Source organism: Chrysemys picta, chromosome 6 (assembly GCF_011386835.1).
Source record: "Chrysemys picta bellii isolate R12L10 chromosome 6, ASM1138683v2, whole genome shotgun sequence".
In the NCBI taxonomy this organism is placed as follows: domain Eukaryota; kingdom Metazoa; phylum Chordata; order Testudines; family Emydidae; genus Chrysemys; species Chrysemys picta.
Window position 1 is genome coordinate 35,902,907 of NC_088796.1, and position 22,573 is coordinate 35,925,479.

The 22,573-nt window shown below is 43.7% G+C and overlaps 1 protein-coding gene across 1 annotated transcript in view; it reads left to right on the top strand.

Moving 5' to 3' along the window:
* The window catches only part of LOC135984249 (uncharacterized), a 210,953-nt gene extending 189,021 nt beyond the window's left edge, over positions 1-21,932 (top strand). Inside the window, exon 2 of the transcript XR_010602172.1 lies at positions 16,762-21,932. The gene's annotated coding sequence lies outside the window, so the exon portion shown is untranslated. The remainder of the gene's footprint in view (positions 1-16,761) is intronic.
* The last annotated feature ends 641 nt before the right edge of the window (positions 21,933-22,573 follow it).

The window sequence follows — 22,573 nt, forward strand, 5'->3', positions numbered from 1 at the left end:
CTGCACATTACCATAAAACCAACACTATATCTGCCAAACCACTGGCAGGATTGTAGAGTAATTATTTTTGTTGCATAAACAGGCTGAGCGATAGACTGAAATGGCATTGCTGCCATTACACTAAGAACACTGATCTTGTCTGTCTGTGCCTCCTGCTTGAATATGAACCAGCTGATAAAATAAGAATTGGCCAGCATCAATGAAATCTTGCCTTTGGGTTGGAGAGGGAAATAATGAACGCTTTATGAATAGAATTGTTTTTAATGTTTAAAAGGTTTACAGCTGCTGCATAGCTGAAGAACATTTTTTATTAAAATATTTTTAAAGAAGCCTGTGACAGCTGGATAACTTTTATTTTATGTAGCATTTCAGAGTCTCCTTTAAAGAGGATAGAGAATATTTTCTCCCCCACAGCTTTGAATTGCTTTGTATGTAGGCAACCAGAATCAGACCAACAACTTAGATTCGCTTTGCATCCTCTCTCAGAATTGAGATGATCTTTGTGTACTAAGATGCATTGTGTAAAAGCTGGTCCATGAGATGGAGGATGATATATTGATGGGGTTAATTGCTGGACACTCTGGGAGCCAGATTCTAATCCTGCAAATACTTATGCACAGCGGTAACTCTACCCTCATGAGTAGTCTCATTATATTCAGTGAGACTATTTGCCTGCATAAAGTTGCTTACATGTGTAAGTGGACCTCAGTTGCACTGAAGTGACACAACATTTACACTGTTGTAACTGAGATCAGTATCTGGCCCATGGTGTTGAAAAGCTAGAGAAAACCATGTCCCTGATTCTGCAAAGAGAAGTCTGCCGCCTCATCCCCATTAAAGTGACAGGGATCTGTGTGGATGCAGGAGTCTGCCTGAATTAATCTATCTGCAGAATTGGGGCCCATGTTTGTTTAACATGCAGGCAAGATTTTTACACTATGTAAAGAGCTCATTAAAAACCGTTCTAGTGTAATCTTTTATTGTTAATTTCATTCTTACAAGTTCTAGGTTGAAATTTTTTTCTTTATCTTCCAGATGGTATTTTCAAAAGCTAATATACATTCTTTTTCATGGCTGATTTCCTTGTATAATGGTTTTTCTATTGTCCTTTCTGAATCCTCTTTAATGAAAGAGAATCAAATGTTCTCCATAAGGCTGCCATGTTATTCCAGCCAGACAATCTATTACAGACAACTTCTTGCCATGGAATCATATTTCACAGCAGATTTTAGGCCAAACAGATGCCTACAACTAAAATAGCTTACTGCTGAAATAGTGTTTTATCTCCTTTGGCAGCTCTTCTCGTAATACCCCAAACCATGAAGCTAAAAAGCTTCCACAGGCTAATGTTTCTATCGTGAAAATGTTGTCAGGTTTCCAGAGCAGTGGTCTCTTTCTTTACTGAAGGTTTGTGTATATTTAGGAATGAGTGATCTGCCCTAGTTATAGTTCAACTAGACTATGCTGACTAACACGGAGTAGGGAAAGCAAAGGCTACAAAGCAACACATTCCGTCACTTTCCGTGCTGTAATCTTGCTAGGTGCTGAACCCGCAGTGATGTTTAATTGCTGTCTGTATGTTATCCTCTGTGAAAGTCCTCTTTTGGCAGCCCAAGCCAGACCTTTGTACCTTTGTTTAGCTTGAGTAGCACAGCTTTGAACAGGAACAGAATGGTATTTGCTAAAAAGAAAGACATCCAAGTTGCACTTAGTAAGGGAAGCACTGTGTGCAAAGCAATCCATGGTTGTCTCATCTTCCTTCAGTGCAGGGGCACCTTGAGAACTTGTGGGGAGCCAAGCAAGCAGAGGCGCTGACTTTCCCAGGAGGTGCTCAACCCCCTCCCCACTCCACCCCTTCCCCCAACCCCCTACCCCTGCCCATTCCCTGCCTCTTCCTGTCCCCACTCTTCCTCCTCCTCCCCCAGTGCCTCCTGAATGCTGCTGAACAGCTGATCCCAGTGGGTGGGAGGGAGGGGTAGAAGCTGATCAGTGGGGCCCACTGGCAGGCGGGAGGGCTGGGGGGCAGGGGGAAGGAGCTGATCCATGGCGTGTTTTTTCCCATGGGTGCTCCAGCCCCGGAGCACACACAGTGTCGCTACCTATGCGAGCAAGAGTTGAGACCCAGCCTGGTGGTGGGCAAAGTTTGTCTCTGACTTTGGTCTGTCTTCCAGAGTGGGAGATCAAATGTAGAACTTGATGACATTTTTTCACCAGATTTTTTTCATCAAAAATGCATTTTCTGGGACTCTGAAATTTGTGAATTTGTGTCAGATTTGATAAATAGTTTTAGGGGAAAAAAGTAGAAAAAACTGGGTGGGGGGACTTAAAGAAAGTCTAAATATTTTAGAGACTAACACATTTATTTGGGCATAAGTTTTCATGGGCATCCAATGAAGTGGATTTTAGCCCACGAAAGCTTATGCCCAAATAAATTTGTTAGTCTCTACTGTGCCACAAGTACTCCTTGTTCTTTTTGCTGATACAGACTAACATGGCTGCCACTCTGAAACCTGTAAATGTTTCATTTCAACTATTTTGTTTCAAAATATTTTGTTTTGATGTCTGCAGGTTGAATTCAAATTTTAGTCAAACACACAAAAGGGTGATAAATACCCAAAACCAACCAAATCAAAATGAAATTCACTGAATGAGTGAGTTCACTGAAACGTTTAAAAATGAAACAAAAAAACTTATTTTGAATAAGTCAATTTGAAATGTTTTTTTTTTTTTTTTCAATTTGAGAAGAAATTTTGGAGGTGAAAAAATGGTTTCCGTTTGAATTGAACCAGATAGCTTTTCAGTTTGGTCTGTCAGATCTAATTAGGCGATGAACTGTCTACTCCTCCAGTCTCAGTCCTGAAGTGATGGGGAATGTGGCTGATCCATAAGCATAGACATCTGCAAGAGGCCCCAAAAGTGCTGTCCCCAAGTAGTCACTTGCATTGCTTGTGTTTGAAGGCTGCCCCTGGATGCACGCATGGAATTCTTCTTAATGCTAAAAGCAACAGAGGGTCCTGTGGCACCTTTGAGACTAACAGAAGTACTGGGAGCATAAGCTTTCGTGGGTAAGAACCTCACTTCTTCAGATGCAAGTAATGGAAATCTCCAGAGGCAGGTATATATCAGTGTGGAGATAACGAGGTTAGTTCAATCAGGGAGGGTGAGGTGCTCTGCTAGCAGTTGAGGTGTGAACACCAAGGGAGGAGAAACTGTTTCTGTAGTTGGATAGCCATTCACAGTCTTTGTTTAATCCTGATCTGATGGTGTCAAATTTGCAAATGAACTGGAGCTCAGCAGTTTCTCTTTGGAGTCTGGTCCTGAAGTTTTTTTCCTGTAAGATGGCTACCTTTACATCTGCTGTTGTGTGGCCAGGGAGGTTGAAGTGTTCTCCTACAGGTTTTTGTATATTGCCATTCCTGATATCTGACTTGTGTCCATTTATCCTCTTGCGTAGTGACTGTCCAGTTTGGCCAATGTACATAGCAGACGGGCATTGCTGGCATATGATGGCATATATAACATTGGTGGACATGGAGGTGAATGAGCCGGTGATGTTGTAGCTGATCTGGTTAGGTCCAGTGATGGTGTTGCTGGTGTAGATATGTGGGCAGAGTTGGCATCGAGGTTTGTTGCATGGGTTGGTTCCTGAGTTAGAGTTGTTATGGTGCGGTGCGTGGTTGCTGGTGAGAATATGCTTAAGGTTGGCAGGTTGTCTGTGGGCGAGGACTGGCCTGCCTCCCAAGGTCTGTGAAAGTGAGGGATCATTGTCCAGGATGGGTTGTAGATCACTGATGATGCGTTGGAGAGGTTTAAGCTGAGGACTGTAGGTGATGGCCAGTGGAGTTCTGTTGGTTTCTCTTCTGGGCCTATACATAGAATGCTTCCGCCGACGTGCACAGGCAGAAATTGTGGAAAAACAACATCGCTTGCCTCATAACCTAAGTCGTGCAGAACGCAATGCCATCCACAGCCTCAGAAACCACCCTGACATTATCATCAAAGAGGCTGATAAAGGAGGTGCTGTTGTCATCATGAACAGGTCTGACTACCAGAAGGAGGCTGCCAGACAACTCTCCAATACCAAATTCTACAGGCCGCTTTCCTCAGATCCCACTGAGGAATACACTAAGAAACTGCACCATCTACTCAGGACACTCCCTACACTAACACAGGAACAAATCAACATACCCTTAGAGCCCCGACCGGGGTTATTCTATCTACTACCTAAGATCCACAAACCTGGAAACCCTGGACGCCCCATCATCTCGGGCATTGGCACTCTCACTGAAGGACTGTCTGGATATGTGGACTCCCTACTCAGACCCTACGCCACCAGCACTCCCAGCTATCTCCGTGACACCACAGATTTCCTGAGAAAACTACAATGCATTGGTGACCTCCCAGAAAACACCATCCTGGCCACCATGGATGTAGAGGCTCTCTACACAAACATCCCACATACAGATGGAATACAAGCTGTCAGGAACAGTATCCCTGATGATGACACAGCACAACTTATTGCTGAGCTCTGTGACTTTATCCTCACGCACAATTATTTCAAATTTGGTGACAATATATACCTCCAGACCAGTGGCACCGCTATGGGCATCCGCATGGCCCCACAATATGCCAACATTTTTATGGCTGACCTGGAACAACGCTTCCTCAGCTCTCGTCCACTCATGCCCCTTCTCTACCTACGCTATATTGATGACATCTTCATCATCTGGACCCATGGGAAGGAGGCCCTGGAAGAATTCCACCATGCTTTCAACAGCTTCCACCCCACCATCAACCTCAGCCTGGACCAATCTACACGGGAGGTCCACTTCCTGGACACCACCGTACAAATAAGCGATGGCCACATTAACACCACCCTATACCGAAAACCCACCGACCGCTACGCCTACCTTCATGCCTCCAGCTTCCACCCCGGTCACACCACACGATCCATTGTCTACAGCCAAGCACTGAGGTACAATCGCATCTGCTCCAACCCCTCAGACAGAGACCAACACCTACAAGATCTTCACCAAGCATTCTCAAAACTACGATACCCACACAAGGAAATAAAGAAACAAATCAACAGAGCCAGACGTGTACCCAGAAGCCTCCTGCTACAAGACAGGCCCAGAAGAGAAACCAACAGAACTCCACTGGCCATCACCTACAGTCCTCAGCTTAAACCTCTCCAACGCATCATCAGTGATCTACAACCCATCCTGGACAATGATCCCTCACTTTCACAGACCTTGGGAGGCAGGCCAGTCCTCGCCCACAGACAACCTGCCAACCTTAAGCATATTCTCACCAGCAACCACGCACCGCACCATAACAACTCTAACTCAGGAACCAACCCATGCAACAAACCTCGATGCCAACTCTGCCCACATATCTACACCAGCAACACCATCACTGGACCTAACCAGATCAGCTACAACATCACCGGCTCATTCACCTGCATGTCCACCAATGTTATATATGCCAGCAATGCCCCTCTGCTATGTACATTGGCCAAACTGGACAGTCACTACGCAAGAGGATAAATGGACACAAGTCAGATATCAGGAATGGCAATATACAAAAACCTGTAGGAGAACACTTCAACCTCCCTGGCCACACAATAGCAGATGTAAAGGTAGCCATCTTACAGCAAAAAAACTTCAGGACCAGACTCCAAAGAGAAACTGCTGAGCTCCAGTTCATTTGCAAATTTGACACCATCAGATCAGGATTAAACAAAGACTGTGAATGGCTATCCAACTACAGAAACAGTTTCTCCTCCCTTGGTGTTCACACCTCAACTGCTAGCAGAGCACCTCACCCTCCCTGATTGAACTAACCTCGTTATCTCCACACTGATATATACCTGCCTCTGGAGATTTCCATTACTTGCATCTGAAGAAGTGAGGTTCTTACCCACGAAAGCTTATGCTCCCAGTACTTCTGTTAGTCTCAAAGGTGCCACAGGACCCTCTGTTGCTTTTTACAGATTCAGACTAACACGGCTACCCCTCTGATTCTTAATGCTAGTGAGAATTAAGCATGTAGTGGGGGCCAAATTCATATCTGATATAAAGAGCAATAATTCTATAGTTACATCCACTTGCAGCAGGGCTGAATTTTCCTCTGTCTTTTTTCAAATGCGAATTGTGAGCGTAATGTTCCACATTCAGATTATTTGTATGCACAATTATCCGTGCTAGTTAAAAGCAGTTTATAGAAATTCGATCCATAAAGACAAAGCAAAATAAATTCCCTAACTTCCTGGTTTTGCTGTTACCCAGGGTTTTCAGAACCTAAAGCCGTGGTAACTTAACTGTTTCTCTCCAGGCAGTGTCAGGAATAAGTCAATGGAGGCACAGCTCATCCGTCTGATATATAATTGATACAAACCAGAGTGCTTTCACCTCACTACTTCGTAATTTTAAGCACGCACACACGCATATTCTGTCCCAGTAGGTTTAGAGCATTTCAAAACATTTATGTTTACCTAACGTTAAGAATGGTCTTGAGGGTTGAGCGGCCAGGCTTCAGGGGGCCCCCGCCTTCTATTTAGCCACTGGGGAACTTGGTTCTCAGATCCTTGCCCAAAGAAAGCTCCCTCAGACTGCTCCAAAGCAAATTCTTTTGCCTAATCTTGTATAGCTAACTTCAAACAAAGTGCATAACCTGTAGTGACTCCTAGTGGGTCATCATTGTAACCCCTAATGGGTCACCAATTCTCCTAATTTCAGCAAAACTGCTCATTATCTCTTGTCACAATATTTCTAGTCATAACAGTAAAACTCGCATATCAGAGGTGTCAGTGGCATTCAAGACCAAGGTCAGCTGTCCAAACATTCCTTCTGTTCTCACAATACATTCCCTTCTTATCCCATTCTGATAGCAAAACTGCAAACATGCAGTTATTTGGCCTTGCCTCTCAGGGCATAAAATTTTCCTAGCTATATGATGTTTGGTTTTCAGCCGGCAGTGACTGAACATACAAAATTGCTGACTGCAGTACTGCCAAATTCTGGTGTTAAGTGACCATACGTCCCATTTTGGCCTGGACAGTCCCTTTTTAAACCCTGTCCTGGGCATCCCAATTTTTTTGGCAAAACTGGGCATTTGTCCCATTTGCCCTTTCCAACTGACCATCAGTTGGCAAGAGCAAATAGGGAGCATACCCCACTTTTTGGCAAAACTGGGCATTTATCCTAAGTGGGGTGCAGAAGAATGTTTGGGAGGAGCAAGTGGCAATGTCAGTGACGCGAGAAGACTTGTTCCAGCCCCGCACGTGGGAGGGGTTCCCTAAGCGGCTCTGGCCAGCTCCACATGGGGTAGGGGGTGAGGGCCAGCCCCGTGTGTGTGAGCGCTTTGGTCAGCTCTGCCTGTGCGTGGGGGAGAGAGAGGGGCCTCAGGTCAGTACTGTGTGTGTGTGTGTGTGTGTGTGTGTGTATATATGTGTGTATATATAGTGTGTGTGTGCGGCTTGGGCAAGCGGCTCGGATCATCTGCAGGGGCGTGGGGGAGTTTGGGTGAGCCTCACGTGGTGTCCCATTTTCCCTTTGGAAAATACAGTCACCCTATCTGGGGTACATGCAAGAATGTCAAATTCTGAGGTAACATTGTCATCACATTACGTCACATGACTGTCTGCTAGCATCCTTTCCCCATCTGCTGGCAGCGTCCTATCACTTGGTCAGCTATTAGTCAGACTTGCCATTGATGGACTGTCCAATGTGCACAACTTTTAAATCATTCTTCAGAACTCAAGGCAAGAATTTAATTTTTTTTTTCAGAGCAAGAATGAGCATGCACCTAATAACGCGCCTGTTTTTATAGACTTTTATTCAATATGCTGGCAGAGATAGTGTTGCCTTTGTATCTGCTAAAAATTCTGGGCCAGGATTACTTGACACACTTGTAGCACCAAAATACCTGAAGGTAAGAAGGTAATTTGACCTACATAGTGTGTGGAAAAAGTATGCATTGTGCTATCAGGATCTGCTCTTTAACTGTGCTGTGGATATTTTGGCACTCTGTGGAATCAAGCAGCATATTGTTAGATGAAAGGAGAAATGTCTGCCCAGTGCACAAATGGAATGCAGGTAACTGTGCTTTCTAATCTCCACTGAGCTGTACTCTTCACTTTAATATTTCATAGACAATGTCAACCACATTTTCAAATGCTACAGTTTCTAAATGGTGGCTACAAATGTGTGTGAAAGCCTCACCCTTATGCATGTGTATAGGATAATAGTGTATTCAACTACCCCCAAAATATGTAGATAACCATTTGTGTGCATAAACATAGGTTTTGCTTGTGTAATGGATACATGGGCATTTGCTGCAGGTGCAATGTAGGCACCGGCATTTGATAACGTGGACTTGCATGTTTGAATACCCCCAACGGAACCAGAATTCTCAGACAGCGCTCCACTTCCACCCCAAAAATGTATTTAGTATAGAGGTATTATTTAAAAGGACAATACGTAGCACATCCTGCCCTTAGAGAAAATGCCACAGAAATGTTTAAAATTATTCTGTAAAATGTCATAAAGAACAGTATTCCCATCACAGAATTCTATAGGATGGTTCAAAACATACACAAGTCATTCTCTCTATTTGTTCCTTTTAAGGTTTTAGAGTAACTTGTACAGAATGATAATACGTTTGTACACAACCGTCTTTCATCCCAGTTAAGTTATTTAGCACTCTTCCATAAGGATATACATCTCATAGCATTGATGAATGTAATATACATGAGCAAGGAAACGCTAGTGAAGATGGGTGCTCCAAGGTAACAAACAACTAATTATTTTAAAAGACACAATGTTTTATGTTTGTTTTTGACTTGGTTTTAATATATTTTGCTTGTTTTTTCTTCTTTGGAAAGTTCCGTTCCCTTCCTTGATGACTACGTTGCTCCAAAGTGCTTGGAAGAGCCCGGTTGCCCACAGATACTCTGTCTCTTCCTTGCCAAGCCCTTTGTTCCAATGAAGGCTAGCATAAGGGTCAATGGGTGGTTGCATTGGAATGCCTGACCCCTCCCCATTCCCCCTGAACACCATGGAAGTAGTCTCTGCATGGTCTGGCATGGAAGGCCACTTTGAGGGCAGGCCTGGAAGGGTCTGTGGTGCACTGGAGGTGGGGCCACAGATCCACATTTACGTGGATCCAGAGGTCCTATTTTCCTGTGCAGCTGGCATGGAGAGGCTGTGAACACTATTCAAGCCCATAAGCAAAGGTGAAAGAATTCCAGCACAGGGAGTCAAAGCGGAAGAATCACATGGTCAGAGTGGTAGGAGAGGAAAAGGGGAGGGCCAAAGAGTAGAAGGCTTCAGTAATCCAAGTGAGAGGACTGGGGCATTGACAAGGGTTTTAGTGGTGGGTCTGGAGGGGAAAGGATGGGTTTCATAGCTGTTGTAAAATATTTAGCAACAGCTTGGATGTGCGGGGAGAAGGAATGATGTGTCAAATGACCCTGCAGTACAAGCCTGTGGAGAGGCAGGCGGGTGGAGTGGTCTATGGAGATATTGCTAACATCATTCATTATTATACCTCTTTTACAGATAGTGGGGCTGGGGCACAGAAATATGACTTACCTTGGTCACAGGAGCAGAGTGGGAATAAAAGCCAGGGTTCCTGATACCCAGTCACCTGATCTTACCAGTCGACAGCACTCAGTCAGTCTAGGGAAGACCTGGGTGGTGGTGAGTAGTTCTTCTCTTGGCACTGGACATCTGGTGCTTGATGTATCCCAGTCCAAAGACCGTTTCTTTTGAGTGTGTGAATCCCAGCATAAGGTGGTTAATTATGGAAATTTGGTGATCTACAGAAGCACTCATACTTCACAGGGATCCTGGTCAAGCTGACTGAGTCTTGGCCTGAAGCCTCTCCGACTCATTGTCCTGGCAAGCTTCAACGTTTATGGAAATCATGTCTGTGTAATCTTTGTATGTCACAACTGCCACATCTGAGCTCTCTGGGTCTCATGACCTCCTATGAGTAGAGACCAGTTGAATCAAGATGGATAATTTCAAGCTAAGACTTGTAGTTTATCAGCTGCAGCTCCATATTCAAGATGAGGGAAGCAGCAGCTGCCATGGCCATGTTGTCAGATTCTGTCTGCTAGCCTGTGGGCTCCCTTCGAGCTACGCCTGCTGTGTATGTATATGTTGAATAGCCCGGCCAGGCTGTACAAAGATACAATGTCAGAGAGATACATGACCTTACTGTACACTCCTTATTTGCATTTATGCAAATAGCCCCCTTGACTTCAATCAGACTACTTGTATAAGGAAGTGCTCATCCTTGAGAGAAACTTATGTCATCTGCATAAAGTCAGAGCATTTAGGCTGGAGGGCAGACTGGGGAGGTAACATTTTGCCAGACCTGCTGTTGTCCCACCTCGTGCCCACACCCAAACTAACCTTTTCTACGAGTCCCATGAAGGCTGGTGTGGAGACCAGCTCTATGGTGAGGGACCTCTGCATGGCTGCTCAGGCAGCTGATCCCCTGCAGAGCCCCTGTGCAGAGCTTAAGTGATGCAGAGGCCCTTATGCCATCCCTCTGCCCTGGGAGTGAATAGGAGTAAGGGTTGCACGCTTGGGCCCTTAAGATATAATGGCCTGTGCATGTGATTATGTAACTGCCACAGCAGATGCACCATCCTCATGAAATAATTCACATTTAGCTAATGAAGCCCCTGGCAGAATGTATTTTGGGACACTTCCTGTTTACAGATCTCTGCTAACCCTGTTATGCCATTAATTCTGGTGGTGTTTATTCCTGGGCATTGTAGTAACCTACTAATTTGTCTCTCTTTAATAGGAAGCAGAGACACAAGCTTAATACACTGATTAGGAAATTATTCTGACTTTCTCTAGCAATTTTCTCCATTAGTGCAGATAGCTGTAAATCAGATCCACGGGGCCAGGCTGAAACCTGGCTGACCTCTTACTGCCTGGGCTTAGTTTACAAACATTAGGAGGAAGTTTGATCAGCACAGATGTGTACCTTGCACCAAGCTTGGTGCGTTTACAAGTGTCAGGGCTCTGGGTTGTTGGTGTTGTCCAGGAATATTATGTCATTAAGTAGAACATGCAAAGATGCAGGCACACTAATAGGGCAGAGTGCATACTGACCTTGTTTGACCGGGGGGGGAGAATCACAAGAACCCTTATACTCCAACCCTCCCCCCTACACATAGCTCCCAGGTGCCAAAGGGCTGCTTACAATAGCAGTGCAGCCCCTGCATAAAGGGGAATGGAGTGCTCCTTACCTGTGGGGAGCAAGGTGGGCAAAAGGGGATATAGAGAAGGGGGGGCCATATCATGCCAGGGAGGTGTTGTGATCTGCAGAGCAGGATCATCCTGCTCATAGCTGGCAAAAAATGCACCTCTGTCCCAACAAGTACTAGGGAGGCAGGAATTCTCTGCTGTTCCTCTTGGGACAGTGCAGCTCCACATGGCCCCCTGCTTGGCCATAATCTAGATCTATATTTCCAGCTGGGACAGTTGCTTCCCTCTAACTTGCTGCAGAGAGAACCTAGGAACCCAGCAAGGCAGCAAGTGCAAAGTTTGTGAAAGGTCAGAGTCTAGCAAGTAGCGTGGAGGTATTTATTGCTTGAACATATCTACCATATGTTACTCCACTGCTTTTCTAGTGGCCTCTCTGCTCCAGCTTCTGTGCTGCTGCCATGTTTCTTTGCTGTTTCACTGGAAGTCCCAGTGAGGCACCAGGACGTACCTGGTACACTTAGGAGCCCTAGAGGAGAGATTTAGCATGTCTTAATGTACATGTAAGTTAGCCAGCAGTGAAGCCGTTAAAAATGAACCCAAAGGCACCACTATATTCACATTAAATAAAATGTGATTTTTTTTTTTTTTTCATTCCAGAGAATGAAACACTTGTATGGTCACATTAGTCAGTAGTTTCCCCATATGGCTTTCCTTATAGTTTCATTGGAACAACAGAGCAAGGATAGGCAGCTGGGGGCAGAGAGAGAGAGAATGTGTGTGTTTGAGGCCAAAACACTTACCAAGGGCCTCAATTACATGTTTTTTCTCATGAAAAATTATTCTGTTGCCATGCTCTTCCTTGCCCCGTCTGACTAATGTTCCTCTAAGGGGAGATGTTCACTTGCTCAAACACCTATGAAAATAAATCAACCTACCTTTATACCAGATACCTCAGTGCCCAGAGGGGCAAATACATTGCAATCGGGGTATCTCTGGGGACGGTGAGAATCAAGGGATGATCGGTGCTCTTACTCTGAGAGTTTTGTGAAATTTCTGAATGGGACCTGATGGGAAGCCTGGGACCAAGAGAGCGGGATTCTGTTTTCTGCTCTCTTACAGACCTGCTGTGTGACTAAGTCATATAATCTCTGTTTCTATTTTTCCTTATTTTAAAAAAACTAGGGTGGTAATGATTTCTTACCACACAAGAGAATTTTGATGCTCCGTTTATTGATGTCTCTTTAGTGCTTTGAGCTCCTTGGATGAAAGGGCTTAAGCTCCAGCAAGGGAGATGTAGGTTAGATATTAGGAAAAACTTCCTAATATAAGGGAGTTAAGCTCTGAAGCAGGTTTCCCAGGGATTATGGAATCCTCATCATTGGAGTTTTTAAGAACAGGTTGTACAAACACCTGTCAGGCATGTTCGAGGTTTATTTGGTCCTGCCTCAGCACGTGAGGCTGGACTAGGTAACCTCTGGAGGTCCCCTCCAGCCCTACATTTCTATGATTCTCTGACTGGAGGGCAATAGGATAGGCAGGTTCTACGGCAGTTGAGATGAGGTGCTTGAAGGACAGACTGACTTCTGAAGAAACAAGGAACCTGACCAAATCAGGAACATGGCAAAGTAAAAGAAGAAACAGACTTATTTTAGAAAATCCTGGAGTAATGCTGCTTATAACCTTTTCCCTATTGCTGTGCTTTATTTAATCTTTCCATTAGTTCACTACAAGCACTTTCCCTAGTGGGAAGAAAATAAGAATGTCCATACTGGGTCAGACCAAAGGTCCATTTAGCCCAGTATCCTGTCTTCCAAAGGTGGCCAATGCCAGGTGCCCCAGAGGTAATCCATCAAGTGATTCATGTCTTGTTGCCCATTCTCAGCTTCTGGCAAACAGAAGCTAGGGACACCATCCGTGCCCATCTTGACTAATAGCCATTGATGGAACTATCCTCCATGAATTTATCTAATTCTTTTTTGAACCCTGTTATAGTCTTGGCCTTCACAACATACTCTGGCAAAAAGTTCCACATGTTGACTGTGCGTTGTGTGAAGAAATACTTTCTTTTATTTGTTTTAAACCTGTTGCCTATTAATTTCATTTGATGACCCCTAGTTCTTGTGTTATGAGAAGGAGTAAATAACACTTCCTTATTTACTTTCTCCATACCAGTTATGATTTTATAGACCTCAATCATATCCCTCTTTAGTCATCTCTTTTCCAAACTGAAAAGTCCCAGTCTCATTAATCTCTCCTCATATGGAAGCCGTTCCATACCCCATATCATTTTTATTGCCCTATTCTGACCCTTTTGCAATATATATCCAATATATCTTTTTTGAGATGGTGACCACATCTGCATGCAGTATTCAAAATGTGGGTATACCATGGATTTATATAGAAGCAATATGATATTTTCTGTCTTATTATCAATCCCTTTCTTAATGATTCCCAACATTTCTGTTCACTTTTTTTGACTGCCGCTGCACATTGAGTGGATGTTTTCAAAGAACTATCCACAATGACTCCAAGATCTCTTTCTTGAGTGGTAACAGCTTATTTAGACCCCATCATTTTATATGTATAGTTGGGATTATGTTTTCCAATGTGCATTACTTTGCATTTATCAACATTGAATTTCACCTGCCACTTTGTTGCCCAGTCACCCAGTTTTGAGAGATCCTTTTGTAGCACTTCACAGTGTGCCTGGGACTTAACTATCTTGAGTAGTTTTTGTATGATCTCAAAATTTTGCCACCTCATTGTTTAACCCTTTTCCCAGATTGTTTATGAATGTGTTGAATAGGACTGGTCCCAGTACAGGCCGTTGGGGGACACCACTATTTACCTCTCTCCATTCTGAAAACTGACCATTTATTCGTATCCTTTGTTTCCTATCTTTTTAACCAGTTACCAATCCATGAGAGGACCTTCCCTCTTATCCCATGACAGCTTACTTTGCGTAAGAGCCTTTGGTAAGGGACCTTGTCAAAGGCTTTCTGAAAATCTAAATAAACTGTATCCACTGGCTCCTCCTTGTCCACATGCTTATTGACCCCCTCAAATAATTCTAGCAGATTGGTGAGGCATGATTTCCCTTTTAAAAAAAACCGTGTTGACTCTTCCCCAACAAATTATGTACATCTAGGTGTCTGACAATTTTGTTCTTTACTATAGTTTCAACCAGTTTTTCCAGTACTGAAGTCAGGCTTACTGGCCTGTAATTGCCGGGATCACCTCTGGAGCCCTTTTTCAAAATTGGTGTTACATTAACTATCCTCCACTCATTTGGTACAGAAGCTAGTTTAAATTATAGTTACAGATGACAGTTAGTAGGTCTGCAATTTCACATTTGAGTTCCTTCAGAACTTTTGGGTGAACACCATCTGATCCTTATACGTACAATGCATGCACTTCTACCCCTCACAGAACTAAAAGTGGCTTTTAAGACACTTGTAAAAGGGCACACCTGCCCAGTAGCACCCCCTGCTGGCCAGAGGTAGCTCTGCAGCACCCTGCCACAGTCTATCTCCCCCTTCCCCCCACCCTTTCAGGGTTTTTAAAATAATCTTCACTAGTCCAGAGTCCTTAAATCATTTCCCTTCTGCATCTAATTCATTTACATACAATCAAGGGTGAAAGTAACTTAAAGGACTTACTGGTACGCTGGAGTCCTGAGCGGGGGCGTGGCCTCAACCAGAAGAGGCAGGGTCTTTCAAGATTTAAAGGCCCTGGGGCTCTGGCTGTGGCTGGGAGCCCCAGGGCCTTTAAATCACTCCGGAGCTACCAGCTGCAGAGGCGGCTGGGAACCCTGGGGTTTGGGGCAAATTAAAGGGCCCGGGGCTTCAGCCACCATGGAGCTCCGGGCCCTTTAAATCACCGCGGGAGCCCTGCCGCTGCTACCCTGGGGCAGCAGGGCTCAGGCAGGGATTTAAAGGGCCTGGTGCTCCTGCAACTGCGGGGAGCCCCGGGCCCTTTAAAGCGCCGCTGGAGCTCCAGCAGCCGGGATCAGGCGCAGCTTTAAAGGGCCCAGGGCTCCCTGCAGGAGCTGGAGCACAGGGCCCTTTAAATCCCCACCCGAGCCCGTCTGCAGGAGCCCTGGGGCTCCAGCAGCGATTTAAAGGGCCAGAGGCTCTGGCTGCTGCGGGGAAACCTGGGCCCTTTAAATCACTGTTGGAGCTCTGGCAGCTGGGCTCGGGCGGTGCTTTAAAGGGCCCGGGGCTCCCTACAGGGGCTGGAGGCCTTTAAATCCCCACCTGAGCCTGGCTGCCGGAGCTCTGATGGTGATTTAAAGGACCTGGGGCTCCCCGCAGCAGCTGGAGCCCTGGGCCCTCTAAATCATCGTCGGAGAAGCCGGTCCAGTCCAGCACGGGGTACCAGCTTACTTTTCACCTCTGCATACAATTCACAAAATACTCAGTCTGGGGGCTTCTCGCAGATGATAATCCTCATCTCCCCTCCTGCATGGAGTCTTCCCTTACTTTTCACAGGGCACTCCTAGCCCTGCCTGGCTGGAGTCTTTTGGTCCCTGAAATCTCAGATTCTTCTGTAGCCTGCAGCAGCCCTTCTAACTCTGCAGCTTCAATCCACTGCTGTCTCCCTCTTTATAAGGGCCAGGTTTCTTACCTTAAGTCCAACTGGGCAGCGGGTAATCAGAAAAAAAGGAAAAAGGTAATTGGTATCAGTTGCACTGGACCCTCCCTTCCTCTTAAAGGGGCCAGTCACCCTGCAACAACATTATTTTGGGAAAATGAAATTTATAATCAAGGAGCTGTTGTCTCATAACAATAGCCCAAAATACTAAGATATTGGTGCCCTTCGTAGGGATTTGAAGACCTTTGCAGACTTTTGGCACATTCCTTGTTGTAAGTTATTGCTGTGCCATATTCATTTGCTGTACCTTTCAATAACAACAGAACAAACCAGAAGAGGCTGGCAAAGGTTTATCAGTTATTAACTCCCAATTATGTTTCAACCAAGAATGCTTCATCTGTTAGCTCAGGAGGAAAACAGAATCTTTGCCACTGACATCCCCTGTATTCCCAAATTGCAACCCTTTGTAAAAGACAGTCTGATGATATGCTTCAGTAAATTTGTGATTTAAATACAGTGAAGTCTCTGGATTCTTTATGTAGTTTTCTTCCCAAATGTCAATATAATTGTGTGGAAATTGGAATGAGTTCACTAACCCCCTACAGACTCACACTTCCCTCTAACACCTCCTGCAGCATTATATTTCTTGCTGTAACATCCTCTGCAACATCACACCTGCTACTGACAGCTCTCAAATAACATTTCCTTTCCATGTGACTTTGGCAGGGATGAGTTTGTTGACTGGAAAATCATTTGAGTTCATCCAGGATTACCTCCTTCAATGTATGATTTTAAACTTTGTTAAAATAAATTACGTATCGATCATTTGGGCTACATGCTGCAGAACAAAAGGTAGCTGTGACAGGCTGCATATGGCTACTCAGTCAGCCATCTTACCCTCCTGATGTTTTGTTCCTTCTTGTCTTGTCTCCAACAGCACCAGCAGCTGGAGTAAAGCAAGAATCACAATCAATACCCCAAAGGATACCCCATGACACCTAAAACAGCATCGGCAACAAAAGGAAACAAGCTGGAGAGGAGCTGGTTGACCTGAATGTGACTTAATTTAATTGCTGATTTAATCTGGCCAAAATGGTAGTGATTTCACTGTTTCCGTCCTGGCATGTTGTGTTGGAAGATGTGTTGTGTTCAGCGCAATCTATACGAGGGCTGAAGGACTGATCGATCAAAGTGATCATGGTGATGTTATGCTGGAGCCTAGAGCATTTCCCTCTTTGAATGAGAAATGTCTTTAAAATCCAGTACTGTGAAAGCAAGAACAAACTTCTCATCCTTCACAAGCTCATTAGCAGTCAACAGTGCACTTGACAATATAATATAAAGAATATACTGTAGTTAGATGTAAAGTACCAAACTTAGTCTTTTAACCCAACAAATGAACCTGTTAGCATAATCATTTATAAACATGAAAGTGACTTCTTCCTACTCAGTCACACCATGCCCTGTTTAATCATTATTAAGGAATGTTAGCATAATTTCACTTTAATTAAAATAGCACCTTTTGCGCACAACCTCATGAAAGCACAGCTGTCAGCTACTCCAGGGCAACAGGCATCGGGCTTTCATTCTAGAGCATTTCTTAGCTTGAAAGGTTGCTTATGCCATCAGGCTCTGCTCTGTCAGAATATGGGGGGTGGGGAGCGCGACATTGGTAGCATTTTCCTCCTCATGGTATGGATCTACAGGGCAAAGAGTCATGTCAACTTACTCTTCCAATGGAATAAGAATCCTAAGAGGCTGATACCTCTTTCCCCATTGGGCCCCCATTTATGAAAGCACCAATTGAAGTCAATGGTACTTGATCATATGCTTAGCATGTGATAACTGCTTTCCTGAATCCTGGCCTTTGGCAGCAGGAACCTGTACGCCCAGACCCCCCAGTCTGACTCCTTTTCTGTTGCCAGAGACTAACCTTCTTTTACCATCTTGAACACCGTGAGCTGCCTTTTCAGTGTCACTGGGAATTACAGTGTTTGACATGAACAATGATGTAACCTATTGCTTAAATCAGCTTCTGTACCAGATAACTGGAGGATAGCTAATGTAACACCAATTTTTAAAAAGAGGCTCAGAGGCGATCCTTGCAGTTACAGGCCAGTAAGTCTGACTTCAGTAGCAGGCAAAGTGGTTGCAACTATAGTAAAGAACAGAATTATCAGACTCGTAGATGAACATGATATTTTGGGGAAGAGTCAACACAACTTTTGTAAAGGGAAATCATGCCTCACCAACCTATCAGAATTCTTTGAGGGTACCATCAAGCATGTGGACAGGAGTGATCCAGTCAATATAGTGTGCTTAGATTTCCAGAAAGCCTTTAATAAGGTCTCACATCCAAAGGCTCTTGAGCAAGGTAAGTGGTTATTGGATAAGAGGGAAGGTCCTCTCGTGGATCAGTATCTGGTTAAAAGACAGGAAACGAGTAGGAAACAATGGTCCGTTTTCAGACTGGAGCGAAGTAAATAGCTATGTCTGTCAGGGATCTGTACTAGGATCTGTATTGTTCAACATATTCATAAATGAGCTGGAAAAGGGGGTGAACAGTGAGGTGGAAAAGGTTGCAGACAATACTAAATTACTCAAGACAGTTAAAGTCCAAAGCTGACTGCGAAGAATTACAAAGGGATCTCACAAAACTGGGTTGCTGGGGCAACAAACTAGCAGAGGAAATTCAGTGTTGATAATTGAAAGTAATGCACATTTGGAAAAAAATAATCCCAACTAAACATACAAAATGATGGGGTCTAAATTAGCTGTTACCATTCCAGAAAGAGATCTTGGAGTCATTGTGGATGGTTCTCTGAAAAATCCGCTTAGTGTGCAGCGGCATAAAAAAAGCAAACAGAATGTTGGGAATCATTAGGAAAGGGACAGATGATAAGACAAAGTATCATAATGCCACTATATACATCCATGGTACACCCACACCTTGAATACTGTGTGTAGTTCTGGTTGTCCCACCTCAAGAAATATATTAGAGTTGGAAAAGATACAGAGAAGGGAAACGGAATTGATTAGGGGTCTGGAACAATTTCCATATGAGGAGAGATTAAAAAGACTGGGACTGTTCAATTTACAAAAGAGAAAACTAAAGGGGGATATGATAGAGGTCTATAAAATCATGAATGGTGTAAAGAAAGTGAATAGGGAAGTGTTATTTACTCCTTCATATAACATGAGAACCAGGAGTCACCCAATGAAATTTAATAGGCAGCATGTTTAAAACAAACACAAGGAAGTACTTGTACATTGCACAGTCAACATGTGGAACTCATTGCCAGGGGTGAAGGCCAAAAATATAACATGGTTCAAAAAATAACTAGATAAGTTCATGGCAGATAGGTCCATCAATGGCTATTAGCCAAGATGGTCAGGGATGCAACCCCATGCGCTGAGTGTCCCTGAGCCTTTGACTGCCAGAAGCTGGGATTGGATAATGTGGAATGGATCACCTAATAATTGCCCTGTTCTGTTCATTCCCTCTGAGGCAACAGGCTCTGGCCACTGTTGGAGGACAGGATATGAGGCTAGATGGACCATTGGTATCCTTTTGTTCTTATGTTTTGAATGATCATATTTATTCAATATGGCAGAAGTGCTGAGTGATTTGATGCAGGAATTTGGTTCCCTTGGCTAGGCATGGTACAAATACATACAAAGATACAGTCCCTGCATTTTCAGTAGCAGCAGCCTCTCAGCTGAATGTTTCTAATAATTACCACTCTCCTTTTTTAAAAAAGAATTTGTGACTTGAATACGTTTTTGGGAGCAGCCATAGAGGAAGAAGTTCTTGGGTACTCACCATGTGTAAGTACCACTTCTAGGAACATAAAGAATTCTTTGCTCTCTTTTACACAGCAGAGCCAGCAGTTAAGTGGATCATGTTCCCCCATGGCAGATTCACTCCCCTTTCTTGCACATTCTGAACCATACAACTGCAGGAAAACGTAGCCTTACAGCAGTTCCAGAGATGAGCAGTAGGTAATGGGCACCAGCATCTGCTTTAGAATGTCGACAAGAGTGCCAGGAAGAAGGAAGGCCAGGTCCTGCTCCTTTGCAGCTGCAGTGCACCACTGGGTGCCATGACTGAGGAGGAGGGTGGTTTGTGGTTAAGGTACTACACCAGGTATCCTGTGTAAACTTGGACATGTCATTTAGGGTACATCTACATTTGAGCTGAGGTGATTTTTGAGCTCATGTAGACATACCCATGTTAGCTCTGCTCAAGGTAGTGCCTAAAAATAGCAGTGTGTCCATGGCAGCTTGGGCTAGCTGCCCCAAGTACATTCCCACTCAACCCATTGGGTGCATATTCGGACAGCTAGCTTGAGCTGCCACCCATGCTGACATGGGCACACTGCTATTTTTAGGCATTAGTGTGGGTACATCTGTATGAGCTGGGAATCACACCTTTCAGCTCAAATTTAGATAGGCTCTAACTCCAGCAAGATAGAGGGCATATCTGTAAGCAAGGGAAGATAATACCTCCTTTCTCCCATCCTTTGTCTATCTTGTCTATTGAAAATGTAAGTTCATAGGACAAGGGCTGGATCTCACTACATAAACACATAGAGATTGAGGACTGTTGGTGCTACTGTTACACCATTAATAAGAATCTAAAAAAGGAACAATTTGTATTCTTATAACATGCACAACCTTGTTGAATGAACTGGGATTTTGTAGGCTGGATGGACAGAATTTGGCCATGTCCCAAATGTATCCCTGGTGTAAATCATGGACGAATTTGCTCCAATATGTCATCTTCATGCACAGAAATAAAAAAAATTGATGTTAGTTTATTTTATATTATGCTTTGGTGTATAAATTCCATCTTTTGGGCGATAGTGTATGTGTTCCTTTACTGCAGCGTGTTGACTTAACTCATGAATCTCACTGGCTATTTATACCACTATGACTGGTGATTAGTATGGTGACAGGTACTACGCAAAACCCTAAGATACAGTGGAAAAGCTTAACTCTGACAGACGTTCTCAGAGTGCTTCGAAGGGCCAGTTAGTCAAGAAAACCAATGTTTTTGACCTTTTCTTAATCCAAGAAGAGCTGGTAGTTTTTGCGGGTGACTCAGAGGATGCTGTGTGAAGATGAGTAATTCAAGTTCAGAATGTTATTGTTTACATCATAGCTTGTTCTACTTTGTACTCCACAGTTGCTCACAAGAAAAACCTGGTCTATTTTGTGATACAATGTATTTTTCCTTTGACTGGTAGAAAGCAAATCCTATAGTTTTACTAGATGTATTCCCTGCATAATCAACATATCTAGCAAAACAGCTTTGAAAGCTGAACTACATGAAGCAAACCAGAATAGAGATGATTTGGAACAATAAGGCCAGACTAAAAACAATCCCCCTTTAGAATTTATTTTTGTCTTCATCTCCAAGGTAAATTCTAAATCTGCATTTTTCAGCCTTGTGTATTTCTGTCCTTTCCAATTTACTGGATCTCTTTCCAGTAAAGATGTTTTAAAGTATATAACTGTAAATTGTTATGTAATTATGTGATGTACTCATAAGCCACCTTTTTAGCTAATCCATTGGTGTACTGGAATGATGTTTGCGGGGGCTCACGGAAACATTGTAAAAATTCTACCATCAAATTTAAGGCAAGGTTGGGATGATTTCCCTGCTTCTAATGGATTCACCACTTTCTGGGTACAGCTAAATCTTCCCTGCCCAGAGATGGCTTATCCATGGGACTCCTAAAAATACTTTTGAAGAGCAAATTTATTCCTCTGGGAATGGACCAGAATGCACCAAAATGGCCTGGCGGAGGATTCCCCGAACAAAGTCTTCTTTACCACCATTTAAACTGTACCAGACAAAAACTACGTTATGTACCTGAGCCAAATCCACTGAAGTCAATAGTAGTCTTTCAATTGACTTCTGTGAAATTGGATCTGGCCCCGAATTAGTAATATGTGCTGAGCTTCTTAAAGGAATTTAAAGGGAATTAGGTGCCTAACTTTCCCACTGAATTTCATTAAGATTTGGTCACCTAACCCCTATGGCTCCTTTAAAAATCCCAGCATGACTTTCAAGAAAAATGTATAAGTCTTCTTAGCAAAAAGCCAGCCTAATATAGTTTGTTTCGCATCATTATGGTCATGACAGAGTTGTTTTGTTTGTTTTTTGTTTAAGTTGGACAACATGTAAATAGGTTCCCCGGCGCCTCCTTGCTGTTGTCTGCAAACACATGCACCCCAGATAGACAAGATTTGTCACAGGCAAGCGGGGGGAAAGAGTAGGATTTGTTAGAGTCCCTTGTTAAATTATTGGCAGCCCAGCACTGAGCAAACTACACATAGCAAAGCACTTTGCAAGAATAACAGAGTGCTGTCTCGACATTGTGTGACATTGTGTATTCTTTGTACACACTGAAAGGAAAACCAGTTTGATTACATAGGGAATAAGTGAATTGAAACTCTCCAAACTGCATCTGAACAGCTATGCTACATCATGATACACAAACGGATATAGGATAGTTTGCAAGGCGCTCCTGATTGCTGCTGTGAGCTAGCTGCAGGGGTGGTTATCATAAATGAAAAGAAACCCTGACTTCTCAAAAAACAAAAAACAAAAACCCCCAAACAATCCCACACAACTATGGACTATTTAATGGTTTTCTGGCTAGGAAAACTTATTCCATAAACCAGCAGAACTTTCATGAATGAACTTTCTTCCTGTTAAACAAATAGACTTCCCTTCTCGG